This window comes from Bombina bombina, chromosome 5, assembly GCF_027579735.1.
Source record: "Bombina bombina isolate aBomBom1 chromosome 5, aBomBom1.pri, whole genome shotgun sequence".
NCBI lineage: Eukaryota > Metazoa > Chordata > Amphibia > Anura > Bombinatoridae > Bombina > Bombina bombina.
In genome coordinates this window covers 452,291,696-452,307,841 of record NC_069503.1, presented here as the reverse complement: position 1 = coordinate 452,307,841, position 16,146 = coordinate 452,291,696, and the positions used below count along the sequence as shown (strand labels likewise).

Sequence of the window (16,146 nt, the reverse complement as noted above, 5' to 3'; positions counted from 1 at the left end):
GCAATTTTTTATCTATATATTTTTGTCTTAAAGGAACAATACTATAAAATTGTTTTCCCCTTAATGGGTTTCAAGTGACTTGTTATAAAAGCTGCAGGATATTAATTGTAAGGATAAATTATCTTTCAGGTTTATTATGATATTTGAAATAGCTGTTTTTGCTCATTAAATGCACAACCCATTATTATCATGTCCGATGTCTTGGGGTCACACTTGACTTAGATCTTTATTTCACTCCTCACATTCAGTCCTTGACTAAAGCCTGCCACTTACACCTTAAAAACATCTCTAAAATTAGACACTTCCTTACACAAGACACAACTAAGATTTTAATCCATTATGTCATCCTTTCCCGCCTTGACTACTGCAACTCCATCCTCTCTGGTCTCCCTAGCTGCCACCTAGCTCCTTTATAATCCATAATAAATACCTCTGCCAGGCTCATCTTTCTTACACTTAGCTCTTCATCTGCTACACCTCTCTGCCAATCCCTTCACTGGCTTCTTCTTGCCTCCAGGATTAAACACAAAATTCTAACTCTGACATACAAAGCCCTCAACTGCACTGCTCCTCACCTACATCTTAGACCTTGTCTCCAGATACTCTCCCTCCCGTCTATCCTATTCGCCTCCACTCTTGTTACCTCCTCACATTCTCATTTACAAGACCTCTCCCATCTTATGGAACTCTCTGCCTGGCTCCACAAGACTCTCCCCTAGTTTTGAAAGCTTCAAGCACTCCCTAAAGATTATACTGTTCAGGGATGCATACAATGTACACTAAACTTCCTGTCTCTACTGCTATCCCCTTGAACCCCTTAGCATGTAAGCCTATGAGCCCAGCTGTTTGTTGTTCACCTTCATAAGAGCTGACTACAACAGTGCAACTCTCAGCAGGGTCCTCTACCCATTTGATCCCTGTAAATGTTATCTTGTATCCCACCTATGTTTATAGCGCTGCAGAATCTGTTGGCGCTCTACAAATACCTGATAATAATAATTATTGTGTGCCTATTCAAATGGGCTGAGCCCAGGGCCTTCTTTTCTTAACAGTACCTATTTCTCCCATCCTCTATGGATGGTTTCTAGTGCTGCCTTTTGTTTGCATAGCTGTTCTATAGAGAGTACTGGAGTATTCACCTTTTTCAGTACAGGTGATCATTTCAATAGGCAAAAGCACTGTTTTTCATATTGCATGGTCAAGTAAAATGCAGCATGTCTATTTATTAAGTATATACATCAGCCTCACTGGGCGTGAAAAAATTAAAGAGAAACACTACAGGAAATACAGGCAAAATAAATAATACATGAGCATTTTATTTGTACTATGTTTACGTATACATTTTATAAAGTGATAGAAAACTCCTAAAGGGACATGAAACCCACATTTTTTTCTTTTATGATTCAAATAGAGCAAACAATTTTAAACAACTCTCCAACTTACTTTTATGTAATGTGTTTTGTTTTCTTGGTATATATTGTTGAAAAGCATACCTAGGTATACTCAGGAGCTGGGAGCTAGATGCTGAACGGTGGCTGCACATATATGCCTCTGGTCATTGGCTTACTGATATGTTCAGCTAGCTCCCAGTAGTGCACTGCTGCTCTTTTAACAAAAGATACTACGAGAATGCAGCAAAATTGATAATATAAATAAATTGGAAAGTTGCATCCTCTGAATCATAAAAGAAAAAATGTGGGTTTCATATCCCTTTAACAATTCTATTTAAGGATCTCACACTTTATTATTTGTGGACAGTGTCATACCTTGCAAGCATATTTTGAATTATTTTGACTGGGGGGTATGATGTTTGGTGTCTATGGATTGCTAATGTGGTCATGAACAATATTATTACCTAATTATTCGTGTAGTGGGCACACTGGGGTGTTGGTCTGTTTCCTCAGAACCAATATCTCAAATTCAACAGACAAAACCATATCAGTGTAATATACTGTAAGCTGGGAAGTATCCAACTACCCCCTTTAGGTGGGCATGTAGTGTTTAATTCTAACACAAGCAGAACTTCACTTAAAAGCAGAAAGGAACACCAGAAGAATTTGGGAATTCCCACAGTCACCATTTTACTTTGTAAGTTTAGTTTCTGTGTTTAATTCTTTTATTTTATAACTAGTTGGTAAGCCTGTCCAGAAGGCAGTCTGTGTTGTTAATATAAAAAATAAAAAAATTGAACTACAGAAACAAATAAACAAATTATCAAAAATTAAACCTAATCCCTATGAAAATTAACAAGGCATTGCACTAAGTTAAACAGCTCTTTTGCAGTTACCAAAAATTCTAAGTCCCCCCTAACAGTAAAACCCACCACCCACCAAACCCCCCAAAATAAATAAACCTTATACTTAAAAAACCTAAACTATCCATTTCCCTGGAAAGGGCATTTGTATGGGCATTGCCCTTAAAAGGGCATTCAGCTCTTCTGCTGCCCATCCCTAATCTAAGTTTAAAACATACTGTATATATATATATATATATATATATATTTAAAAAAAAAAAACGAAGTCTAACCCCAAAAAATTAAAAATGTAAACCTTATTTTAAATTAAGCTAAGATTACAAAAAATAAAAAAGGCTAACATTACAGAACATAAAAAACCAAATTACCAAATTTTAAAAAATTAAACCTAATCCCCCCAAAATAAAAACACCCCCTAATCTAATGCTAAACTACCAATAGCCATTAAAATGGCCTTTTGTAGGGCATTGCTCTAAGTTTAACAGCTCTCTTAAGAATTAAAGATACTAAGACCCCCTAACAGTAAAACTCCCCACCCACCAAACCCCCCAAAATAAAAAACCTAACACTTAAAAACCTAAACTATCCATTGCCCTGAAAATGGCATTTCTATGGGCATTGCCCTTAAAAGGGCATTCAGCTCTTTTGCTGCCCATCTCTAACCTAAAAAACAAACAAAACCCCCCCCCCAAAAAACTAACACTAAAGCCCCAAATAGATACTCATGGGTCCTGAAGTCCGGCGCAGAAGGTCCTCTTCCATGCGGTGAAGTCTTCTTCCAAGCAGCCAACATCTTCTTCCAAGCGATTAAAGATGGCATCCCTTGAATTCTTATTGGCTGATTTGATTCTTCAAATTCAAATCAACCAATAGGATGAGAGCTACTGAAATCCTATTGGCTGTTTAAATCAGCCAATAATATTTCAGTAGCTCTCATCCTATTGGCTGATATGAATTTGAAGAATCAAATCAGCCAATAGGAATTAAAGGGATGCCATCTTTAATTGCGTATCTTGAATTCACTATTCAGTGTATGGCGGCAATCAGAAGAAGAGGATCCTCCATGCTCCATGGCTCCGTGGTCGCCGGTCTTCAGTTCCAGGGTCGCCGATCTTCAGTTCCAGGGTCATCGGTCTTCAGCTCTGCAGTCATCGGTCTTCAGCTCCGCCCTCTGCTCCATGCCGGATTGTTCCTGGAAGAAGAAAGAAGAGGTCGCCGCTTGGAAAAAGACTTCACCACATGGGACAGGACCTTCTCTGCCAGACTTCAGGAAAGGTGAGTATCAACCTGGGGGTTAGATTTAGTTTTTTTTTTTATTCAGTAGAAATAAGCACCCAGGAGCACACACAGTAACACCTATACTTGGGCACTGGAGGTAAGTAATGCAGGTACTTTCATAGTCTCAGATTCACACCAAGAGGACTCACAGGTGATCTGACCAGCATCAGAGGGTAAACACTGTGCGGCAATTATGTCATCGCTGCGCACCCACAGGAACTGACGCATCCATGGCAAAGGCCATAGCAACAGGACGGAGCGGCGAGAGGAGCCAAGGAGCGGCGTGACAGCATCTATATTTAATAATTTTCTACACACGTCATAAAGTTACTTAGAGTTGATAAAAAGATAATAAAGGTTTGTTTTTACTATTAATAAATATAACAGCAGAATCCATTTGATAAATTAAAACAGAAACACTAAGTGCAGAAAATAGAACAATCATCTTTGTGGTCACACTGTAAAAAAGGATGTAATTATTACTGTGTGACTGTTAATACAAGAGAATCAGGTGGCCTGATCTCATGTGTTACAGTTACTGTAAATATCTGGTGTCTTCCTCATAAACTATTCAAAGTCTTGCTAATGACAGGTGGGTTCTGTGTTCATCTTTAAAAGGAACATACAATTCCAACATAGCAACTGAATGCAAACACTTTCAAAATGCATTGACACTTTGTTTGCTTTGTTCAATTACCAAACTCCACCAACCACTTGCCTTATTTGGAGGAGCCCGTCTACACCTGTTACTGGAGAAGACATGGCTAGCCATTGTTGCTTGTTAGCAATGTGTTGCATGATTTGCCATATTTTATTTCAGTCCATTTAGGAACATTATCAGGCAGGATCAAACTTGTTAATTCTGCAGTGTACACTTCTAATTCTCAGAACTGGAAATCCCAGAAAGTAATAGAAAAGGGAGCAAATAATGAAAGTATATTGCAAAATGTTTCTACCTATATTACACATTTTAAATTACAATAAAAAAATATTTAATGACCCTTTTTTTAGAAATAATATGGCCTTTCAATAAAAAAAAAAATCACTCTGGCTGTTTGTAAAAATGTAAAAAATTGCTCTTAACAGTTTTTATACTGCCTTTAATTACTAAGAGTATTTTGATTTTCATGCTGTTGTCTTATATTAATAGAGTTTTGAAGGTGCAACAGACATTGATATAACTTAAAAGGTCATGGAACCCAATCTGTTTACTAAAGCATGTTGTTTTAAACAACTACTATTATGTGATTTGTTCTCTTGGTATCCGTTGTTGACAATGAAAACTGCTGATTGGTCACTGCATATTTATGCCTCATGTTATTGGCTTATCCAATGCATTCAGCTAGCTCCCAGTGGTGCATTGTTGCTTCTTCAACAAAAGATACAAAGAGAATGAAGCGCAATAGATGTTGGAAGTAAATAAAAAAATTGTTTAAAATTGCATTCACTACCCAAATCACAAAATAAAAATGTTGGGTTTAATGTCCTTTTAATGATGTCCCATGAACCTTTTTGGCATACTCTGGAATATGTGTGTTCACAATGATGGTTCTATGGAGATGCTCAGGAGTGCAAAAGCCCATTTTTTTTAGGTTGTACCCCTCCCTGATTCTGTTTATAATCTCCTAGCCATGCAACTAGCTTTTGTTATGAGATCATGGTTCCAAATGACATATCTGATCTGAATATCGTTGCACTAAAACTTCTAAATTGGTAATTGCTGGATTTATTTTTATCTATCTGTGAAAGAACGCAACCAAACCCTCTAATTGGGCATTATTGATATATGCCAGCCACTAGACATGAATATAAAGATACACACCAATAGTAGGCACAGCCAGACACCAAGACAAAGGGCAGAAGATGGCCACAATTAGGGCCCAATTAGATCATTGAACCTGACCAGTCAACGCTACAAGGCTACCTTAATTTGTGTTAAAACTAGTCACATCCATTTACAGTATAGTGCTCAATAAAATAACCAGCTTAAAATCCACATTGAAAGTGAAAAGTAAAAATCATATTAATATTGCACATTAAAATCTATGTAGAAAAGTAGGCCTCATGAAGTAAATTCAAATTACAAAGCTAAATTGCTATTTAAAGTACACAGATAAAAGCATGTTATTATTATACACAGTACAATTTGATATGCAACATATTTTCAAAGTACACAATTTAAAGTACAATTCATTTTTCTATTGTAAAATGAGTCTTGCAGTTTTTGTAAATAAGTAACGAAAGGAGTCACGCTGGATCATAGTGTCTTGTATAACTGGGGTTTATTGGACAATGCCAAAAGTCACAGACAGTAACGCCTGATTTGTTTCTCGCATTTGTGCACATGTGCTTCACCAGAGGCTCTGATGAAGCGCATGCGTGAAACGCATCTGGCATTAATGTCTGTGACTTTTGGCATGGCATTGTCCAATAAACCCCAGTTATACAAGACTCTGTGATTCAGCATGACTCCTTTCTCTACTTGCTTGAATTTCATCACGGTTGGGAATAGCATTTATACCATGCTAAATCTACCTCTGGAACTTTTTCTCTACTTGTGGTGCCTTTCTCTCCCCTTACTCCTTCCCAATAGCCTTTTGTCTATGGCTTCACTGGTAACACACCAGGAAGCCACTCAACTGGGACCATGTCCACCGAGAATTGGAACGCCATACCACAGGACCACAGACTGCACTGGCTTCAGAGGGGTCTCATCACTCGTTTGGAGCTGATCCAGAATAGCGGACCAGACGACACCTAGAATACCAGCACATCTGAGCGGACGGACTCAGCACCGTGGAGGTTCACTCACCTGAACGGCTCCTAATTACACTGTCTATCTCCAAGTGCTACATACATATTGGCAGAAGCAGAGGTAAGGGGGTAAGGCAAAAGGACACACCTGACTGACCACTTACTTCAGTCCTGGACTAACTAGTACCACATTAAAATGTGGACTCTTTAAAAATTTCAAATATTGCCTCACTTCACTTTGAATTGATGAGACTTTTGGAACCCTCAGGCTACTCCTTATTGTTTTTAAAATAATTGAGTCTTTGTGAGTGGGCTGGATAGTGATATTTCTTAGGCATGTATGAAATGTTTTCACAGGCTTTACCCTGATAAAAATGGCATAATTCCTTTTGTTTGCGCTTCAAAAACTATTTTGTTATAAGTGCTAGAAGCTCCCTGTCACATTTGCTTTCTCCTGCCATATTCTGTATCACAGAGAACATCTTTACCTGCTGGTACCCCCAAGTACAGTCCCCTTTTTTGGAGAAGTTTGGAATAAGGGCTTCCCTTGTGATATTGATTTTGTTGCTGGAGATTTTTAGGTAATCAGGAGTTTAATCGGAAGGACAATCAAATTATACAAGTCTATAGTTCAATAGCCCAGCACAGCATTCAAACTGGTTGATTGTGAAAGCCCTGAACAGACTGCTTGTTAATGTAATAATTCACAACATACCGCTCCCGGTGACACCGTTCACTGTAAACATCAACCTCAATCCTCAATCCTCCAAATCAATCCTCCAAATCAGACCCGGCAAGAGACCATATTAATAATACAGGTAATAGAGTTCGTAGCAGTCAAAGCAATATTTGAAAAAAGCGTTTACTGCGGCTCACCTCCTTAGGTACTTCGGATCAATCCCTTGTGATCTGCCGCTAGCTGCGATCCTCGCTCCAGGGCCTCGGCGTCTGACGTCACCCGATCATGTGACTCACTCTGCGCCTGTGACACACTGGATCTGCGTCCTCCGGCTGCCGGTTTCGCTTCAGTGATGCGTGGATATGGATGGGAAAAAATGGTAAATACTGGTGTCACCGATCTTGGCAGTTAATTTGGGTTCTTGGTGTGGGAAGTCCCGGGTGTATCCAAAGTCCTTTGAAACAGTCTTGCTCCTCAATCCGGATGGCACTCTCCTATGCCGTAAATAACAACCAGACCAAAAACGAACTCCGGATTAGGTAAAAGAACCGTTTCTTTATTCTCCATATAAAAAGTCAAACATAGGCATAAAAACAAGGGCACAGTACAAGGGTAGACTCAGTCTGACATGTTTCGGCCTTGGCTGGCCTTAATCATAGAACTAATGGTCAAGGTAAAACCTGTGTCCTTATACCACTCCCTGTACCATGATTGGCTGTCTGTGCTGCAGTAATTAAGAATTAACTATGTAGCTTCCCTGAGAGCTTGGTAATTTTATTAACTAACATTATGTTAATAAAGAGTGTTTTCATTTCCTTAATGACATTAGACTATGTTTATGAAAAAGTTTCAATATTAGCTTTAGGTCATTTTATACCAATTTAGGACATTACTAGTAAGAACGTCAAAATATTGAGAAATATAAATATACTCAAAAGTCCATTGATGGGGTGTTATCAGCTTATAAATACTACATAGAGCTGTTTACCTATATAGGAATAGTAACAATCTCCTTGTTCTTAGATGCATATATATCCTGTTGTATATCTACCCCTTACAATATCAAAATTATGGGGGACTGATCATATCTATGTAAATATACTGGATCCTATGTACTATGTACTTATTTAACTGACTTCTTGCTAACCCATGTGACACTCCTAAACCTTAAATTATATGACCCTAAGTATATAGATAGTATTGTCATTACTAGACTAGACAGTTGCTAAATTGTTTATATCTATTAAAAATATATATATATATATATATATATATATATATATTTTTTTTTTTTAAATTGGTATAATGATAAGTCAATCAAAACGAGGATGATCAGTACAAAATGGTATTTCAACCACAGATAGAGGAGAAGAGTTCGGATTAACACCAAAAGTTAATCAGATCACTTTCGATGTTCATGCCTTTTGGACTTCGTGTATACAATTTAAATATCCAAAAGGCCTCCTTTTTATACAATTCCATAATCCTATTTCCTCCTCTAGGTTTATTCTTAACCAAATCAATAATCATCCAAGCAAATGAATTGATATTTTTATCATGCTCATGTATAAAGTGCTTTGACGCACCTGTGGCCATTCTACCTCTTTCTATATCATTGAGGTGCTCACGTATACGTTCTCGAACCTCACGTGTTGTGCACCCACATATTGCTTTTTGCATGAGGTGCACGTTATGACATAGATTGCAAAATCAGAGCGACAGTTAGTGCAGTAATTACAATCAAATACCCGTTGTGTATAGTTAGATTGAAACACCTTACCAACAGTGGTATGGTTGCATGCTGTACAACTATGTAAGCCACATTTATAGTGGCCTTTACAGCTCAACCAACTACTCTTTTTGGGAGGTTTTCTTAGGGCACTAGGTGAGACCATATTTCCTATGGTAACATTTCTCCTAGAGACAAAGCGGCAACCTTTATCTACCACATCTTTGAGGGCATCGTCAGCCTTGAGAATGGGCAAATTTCTCCTAACTATCTCACAGACCTCTCTATATTGATTGGAGTATGTGGTGATAAAAGATATCTCACCATATGGAAAAGGCTTAAAGCAAGGGGTTACCCTGATGGGCCCATTAGGAAAGCTTTTTTTGAAGTGCAGAGTATACCAAGAGTAGAATTGCTAAAACCAAAGAAATCTACAAAGACAAGAGAGAATGGTGAGATATCTTTTATCACCACATACTCCAATCAATATAGAGAGGTCTGTGAGATAGTTAGGAGAAATTTGCCCATTCTCAAGGCTGACGATGCCCTCAAAGATGTGGTAGATAAAGGTTGCTGCTTTGTCTCTAGGAGAAATGTTACCATAGGAAATATGGTCTCACCTAGTGCCCTAAGAAAACCTCCCAAAAAGAGTAGTTGGTTGAGCTGTAAAGGCCACTATAAATGTGGCTTACATAGTTGTACAGCATGCAACCATACCACTGTTGGTAAGGTGTTTCAATCTAACTATACACAACGGGTATTTGATTGTAATTACTGCACTAACTGTCGCTCTGATTTTGCAATCTATGTCATAACGTGCACCTCATGCAAAAAGCAATATGTGGGGTGCACAACACGTGAGGTTCGAGAACGTATACGTGAGCACCTCAATGATATAGAAAGAGGTAGAATGGCCACAGGTGCGTCAAAGCACTTTATACATGAGCATGATAAAAATATCAATTAATTTGCTTGGATGATTATTGATTTGGTTAAGAATAAACCTAGAGGAGGAAATAGGATTATGGAATTGTATAAAAAGGAGGCCTTTTGGATATTTAAATTGTATACACGAAGTCCAAAAGGCATGAACATCGAAAGTGATCTGATTAACTTTTGGTGTTAATCCGAACTTTTCTCCTCTATCTGTGGTTGAAATACCATTTTGTACTGATCATCCTCCTTTTGATTGACATATCATTATACCAATTTAAAAAAAAATATATATATATATATATATTTTTTTTTAATAGATATAAACAATTTAGCAACTGTCTAGTAATGACAATACTATCAATATACTTAGGGTCATATCATTTAAGGTTTAGGAGTGTCACATGGGTTACATAGATATGATCAGTCCCCCATAATTTTGATATTGTAAGGGGTAGATATACAACAAATATATTTATATTTCTCAATATTTTGAAGTTCTTACTAGTAATGTCCTAAATTGGTATAAAATGACCTAAAGCTAATATTGAAACTTTTTCATAAACATAGTCTAATGTCATTAAGGAAATGAAAACACTCTTTATTAACATACTGTTAGTTAATAAAATTACCAAGCTCTCAGGGAAGCTACATAGTTAATTCTTAATTACTGCAGCACAGACAGCCAATCATGGTACAGGGAGTGGTATAAGGCCACAGGTTTTACCTTGACCATTAGTTCTATGATTAAGGCCAGCCAAGGCCGAAACATGTCAGACTGAGTCTACCCTTGTACTGTGCCCTTGTTTTTATGCCTATGTTTGACTTTTTATATGAAGAATAAAGAAACGGTTCTTTTACCTAATCCGGAGTTCGTTTTTGGTCTGGTTGATTGTGGAAGCACCAGGTCAATTCAACACACAACTGTATACTTTTACAATGGCCATCCCAACCCTGATCAGAGGAGTCAGAAATATGCTTGACATAACTCATCCCTGCTCTCTTTACTTAGGGCCCATTTATCAATAAGTGATCGGACAAGGTTCCTAGCTTAGTGGGATGCCCCACAAATGCTCCTTTGCAGCCTCTACTGCTTGGTGAATGAAGCCCATAGATATTTCCTGACTGAGAGACACATGCATTAAAATACAGTTTTCAATATAATATGAGTTATGTATCGAGTTTATAAACTTACGAATACACATATGTAAACACAAAGATAAACATATTTAACTACTTTAATGTGTAAGATGACATGTGGCCATCATTTGCACAATGCTTTACTGCTTATAACAACAATGTGCCTTCATCTCCCAGGGGGCTTTTGAGTATTCATTACAGCCCCCTCCAACTTACCAGGGCACTACAAGACGGTTGAGCATATCGGCATCACAGGGGAATCAGGGGATGCTGGTGCAGTGATGTCACCATGCATTTAGGTTAGTTCTCACATTTCATGATACATACTGTACATAAAATAATTGTAGAGTTTGAATATGCTGGGTCAACTAAAAACACAATATATAATATGGGTGAGTGATCAACATCTAAGATTCCAAAACACTGCAGCACTGTTGTGCAGTTAAAGGGTTAAAAGCACAAAGTAAACATATTGGGCATGTATAAACCAAAAATCTTATAAAAATAAGTTTTGCAGTCTCAGCCAGTATGCTGGAAAAGGCAGCTCCTTAGGCAAGTCTGATGTTCCTTCAATGTTGCCAATATATTCTCTATGCGTTTTGCACCTGCATGTCTTTCTGACTTATCTCACCAATTGTATGCTGGGGAGTTTGTTTCAAAACAAACACAAAAAGTACAAAAGGTAATCAGTGCAATTGTAGGATACTGTGCTTCCTTTCAAGTTATTGATCCAGAGAAACGATCAAAATAAAGAAATACAGTTTTAGAGACAACAAAAAGGAAGCACTGGAAAAAAATAGAAGGTATATTTAACCTAGAAAATCTCCCTATCTTAAACCTGCTAGCCAATATCTTCTAATAAACTATTTTAAGTGTATTACCAGAAATATTTAATGCTGTATATATATAAAACAGACATGTAAAGTTTATAATTTACACAGGATAATTTTAATTACTAAAATCCACACAATAGTAGAAAACACTTGAAATATTGGGATAGTAACAAATAAATAACAAGTATTCTAAAACAAATGCATAAAAACTGTTTATATTTCAATTAATATAACATTCATAAAAACATAGAAAATATAATACACATACGACAAATAATACACAATCATCTAAAATAAGTCCATACGAAAAAAGTTCAAATATTTTGTGCTTCCAGAGCTGATATTTGTCTGAAAGCAAAGGAGATAGGAAAGGTCTTGTTATAGGCGTTAAAAAGTTATATCAAAATGGTGTATATAGGTACTTACACCAGATGATTTCGTTCTGGCTTCTGAAATCCCTCGAAGGACCAAAGGTAATGACGGTATTCACGGGCTAGTATATCTAATACCCGGTTTGTTGTTTTTGGCAACCTTGAGGAAATCCTGGGGTCTTTTTCAAAAGGCTGTTTGGCAAGCTTTACACAGTGATTCTAACGCTTCTAACACAGACCGTTACAGCTCCCCTTCCTATACCTGCTGTTTACAGGTGCTCATTCTGGACAAAGTTAATCAGGTAAGGGGTTAGCAAAACTCCCTTGCTTTCAGACAAATATCAGCTCTGGAAGCACAAAACATTTGAACTTTCTTCATATGGACTTATTTTAGATGATTGTGTTTTTATTTGTCTTATGTGTATGTGTATGATATTTTCAATGTTTTTATGAATTTGATATTAATTGAAATATGAATTGATTTCATGCATTTGGTTTAGAATACTTGTTATTTCTTTGTTACTAATCCAATATTTCAAGTGTTTTCTATTATTGTGTGGAAATTATCCTGTGTAAATTATAAACTTTACATGTCTGTTTTATTTATGCAGCATTAGATATGTGGGGTACTACACTTAAAATAGTTTATTAGAAGATATTGGCTAGCAGGTTTAAGATAAGTGGATTTTCTAGGTTAAATTTACCTTCTATTTTTTTCCAGCGCTTCCTTTTTGTTGTCTCAATAAAAGTTTGTTTTGAAATACACATTACACTTATTACACTAATAGAGAAAGATATGTATGTAAAGCTAGATGCAAATTCAAGTTACAGTATACTGAACAGAATGCAATTACTTTCATGTAATTAGCAAGAGTCCATGAGCTAGTGACGTATGGGATATACATTCCTACCAGGAGGGGCAAAGTTTCCCAAACCTCAAAATGCCTATAAATTCACCCCTCACCACACCCACAAACCAGTTTTACAAACTTTGCCTCCTATGGAGGTGGTGAAGTAAGTTTGTGCTAGATTCTACATTGATATGCGCTCCGCAGCAGGTTGGAGCCCGGTTTTCCTCTCAGTGTGCAGTGAATATCAGAGGGATGTGAAGAGAGTATTGCCTATTTGAATTCAATGATCTCCTTCTACGGGGTCTATTTCATAGGTTCTCTGTTATCGGTCGTAGAGATTCATCTCTTACCTCCCTTTTCAGATCGACGATATACTCTTATATATACCATTACCTCTACTGATTCTCGTTTCAGTACTGGTTTGGCTTTCTACTACATGTAGATGAGTGTCCTGGGGTATGTAAGTCTTATTTTCTATGACACTCTAAGCTATGGTTGGGCACTTTTATATAAAGTTCTAAATATATGTGTATAAACATTTATTTGCCTTGATTCAGGATGTTCAACATTCCTTATTTTCAGACAGTCAGTTTCATATTTGGGATAATGCATATGAATAATTCAATTTTTTCTTACCTTAAAATTTGACTTTTTTTCCTGTGGGCTGTTAGGCTCACGGGGGCTGAAAATGCTTCATTTTATTGCGTCATTCTTGGCGCGGACTTTCTTGGCGCAAAAATATTCTTGTCATTTCCGGCGTCATACGTGTCGCCGGAAGTTGCGTCATTTATTTGACGTTTTTGCGCCAAAAAATGTCGGCGTTACCGGATGTGGCTCCAATTTGAGCGTCATTGTTGTCTCCACAATATTTAAGTCTCATTATTTATTGCTTCTGGTTGCTAGAAGCTTGTTCATTGGCATTTTTTTCCCATTCCTGAAACTGTCATTTAAGGAATTTGATCAATTTTGCTTTATATGTTGTTTTTTCTATTACATATTGCAAGATGTCTCAGATTGACTCTGAATCAGAAGCCACTTCTGGAAAAACGCTTAACTGAGTTTCAGTTCTACCAAAGCTAAGTTCATTTATTTTAAATGTTATAAATGTTTATCTTTAGCTATGGTTTGTAATAAGTTATTATGTTATACTTTTACATGCGGAATCCATTAGTATTTATGATTTATATATTTCCTTTCTTACAAGAAATATTTAGAAGATTTATAAGAAATATTTTTCTGATTCTATTTTAAAGGCTTTGTCTGACTTCGTGCCTTCTAATAAAATTTTTAGGTCTTTTTTCACTTCTTTTTTAATTATTGAAGTTTCAAATGACCAACAACATACTGATTTATCCTTCTCTGATGATGTTTTTTTCTCTTTCAGAAATTTTCTTCATCAGATATTGACACTAAAAAATCTACTTTTTTATTATTTTTCTATTATTAAAGTACATTTGTTCTTTGTTGAAAAGGTGTTGATTATTTTGGATATTAAGGTAACTAGTTCTTTAAGACTAGCTGACATTATTTCTGCCTATTTATTTCTTCTGTGTTTTCAGAGGTTTTCTTTCCATTTCCCCATACTAGGGAATGGAATAGGCTGAGAATTTTCTTTTATTTCCTCTTCAAAGGTTTTAAACTATATTCTTTGTCAGCAGTTAAACTCAATTTGGAGGGTTCTCCAATTTATTGGGGCTATCTCTAATTCTACTAATTATGCTATTGTTTCTATAGCAAAATAGTATTTATTTTCCTAGATAGTTGTATCTTATTTAAAATTATTTAGTTTCAGGTACTTTTCTTGGTCCTGTGATTTATTTGGATATTGCAATTGTTTCATTTTCTCTGTTTACTTTAAGATCAAGTATCAGATTATGATTTATTTTAGCATTGTTAGAGGGTCAACATTTACTAGACTAGGTGCTGTTGCATTTGTCTTGTTGTTTTGCATTTATTGATTATGCAAGTCCACTGTATTGGCTGGTCCTTTAAACTGGACTATCATGCTAATAATTTCATTTGTGTCTTCATTTTATTGAATATTTTTTGCAAATGAGGGTTAATCTATGTCTTTAGCTTTTTTAGCTAGAAGAATTTTGTGATTTAAAAAAAAAAAAAAAAAATCCATATTTCTTTTGTTCTAAGATAATCAATTATTTGTTTTATAATTGGATTCAATTCTTAACTGTTACTCTGGGCTTCAAGATTGAGTTCTAAGACTAAAACTTTAAGCTTATACGGGTTTGGTTGTTCTTATTAAGGAACGAATTCCTGAGTTCTTTCCCAAGTAACATGTCTATAATTGGAGTTCGAAATCAGCTCCCTAATATTGCAATGTACGTGCCGTATTCCAGCTTGGCTGGTAAGGGGCAGGTTAAGGCTTCTTTGAAATTTATTTTGTCCAAATTTCTTTGATTTTATTCCAGTAAGGTTAACACTTTCTTTAACTGTGTTTCTGTCCTATATATTTTGGGTACTGTTGAAGCATGGCTGGGCACCCATGGGGTTCAAGCGCTGCTCAGACCTGGAATCTTCTGGGGTATTTCTTCCAGTTCCTTTTGAGGAACCGGGTTTTGGAGTTTTATTCAAACTATTTTGCCTTTTTATGGTCATTGATAGCATTATTTGTTTTCATTAGATACAATAAATGCATATTTTCATTTTTCTGTTTTCATTCAGATTATTTTCTGAGGATGCGGAATCTCATATGATTTACTTGCTCTTCAGGACATAGTTAGAGGATCGTTTTTTCAAAAGCTCTTGATTCCTCACACAAGGGTCACCTTTTTTAGGTTTCCAGATAGTTTGTGTCACTGTCCTTGTCTCTATCAGACAAGGGATAATTTTATTGGGTTCCGTCTATCTGTTCCTTTAGTCTCTATTATTTCCTTCAGTTGCTATATATGCATAGAAGTTTTAGGTCTTATGGCCACAGCATTGGATTCAATTCCCTTTGCTCATTTTCACTAGAAAGAACCTTTCCAGTCTTTTATAAGTGTTGTTTCTTCAAGAACATGGTTGGAGGATCAATTTACCAAAAAGTTCGTTTGATTCCTCAGACAAGGGTAACCTTTTTAGGTTTCCTGATAGATTCAGTGTCCTTGATTCTGTCTCTGATGGACAAGAGGCGTCTGAAATTGGTTTCAGCTTGTCGAAACCTTCAGTCTCAATCTTTCCCTTCGGTAGCCTTATGCATGGAAATTCTAGGTCTTATGACTGCTGCATTGGACGCGATCCCCTTTGCTCGTTTTCACATGCGACCTCTTCAGCTCTGTATGCTGAACCAGTGGTGCAGGGATTATACAAAGATATCTCAATTAATAT

The 16,146-nt window shown here is 36.5% G+C and overlaps 1 protein-coding gene across 1 annotated transcript in view; it reads right to left on the bottom strand.

The window, feature by feature from the left end:
• The window catches only part of RAMP3 (receptor activity modifying protein 3), a 487,437-nt gene that overhangs the window by 275,467 nt on the left and 195,824 nt on the right, over positions 1-16,146 (bottom strand). The gene's annotated exons all lie outside the window — the stretch shown is intronic.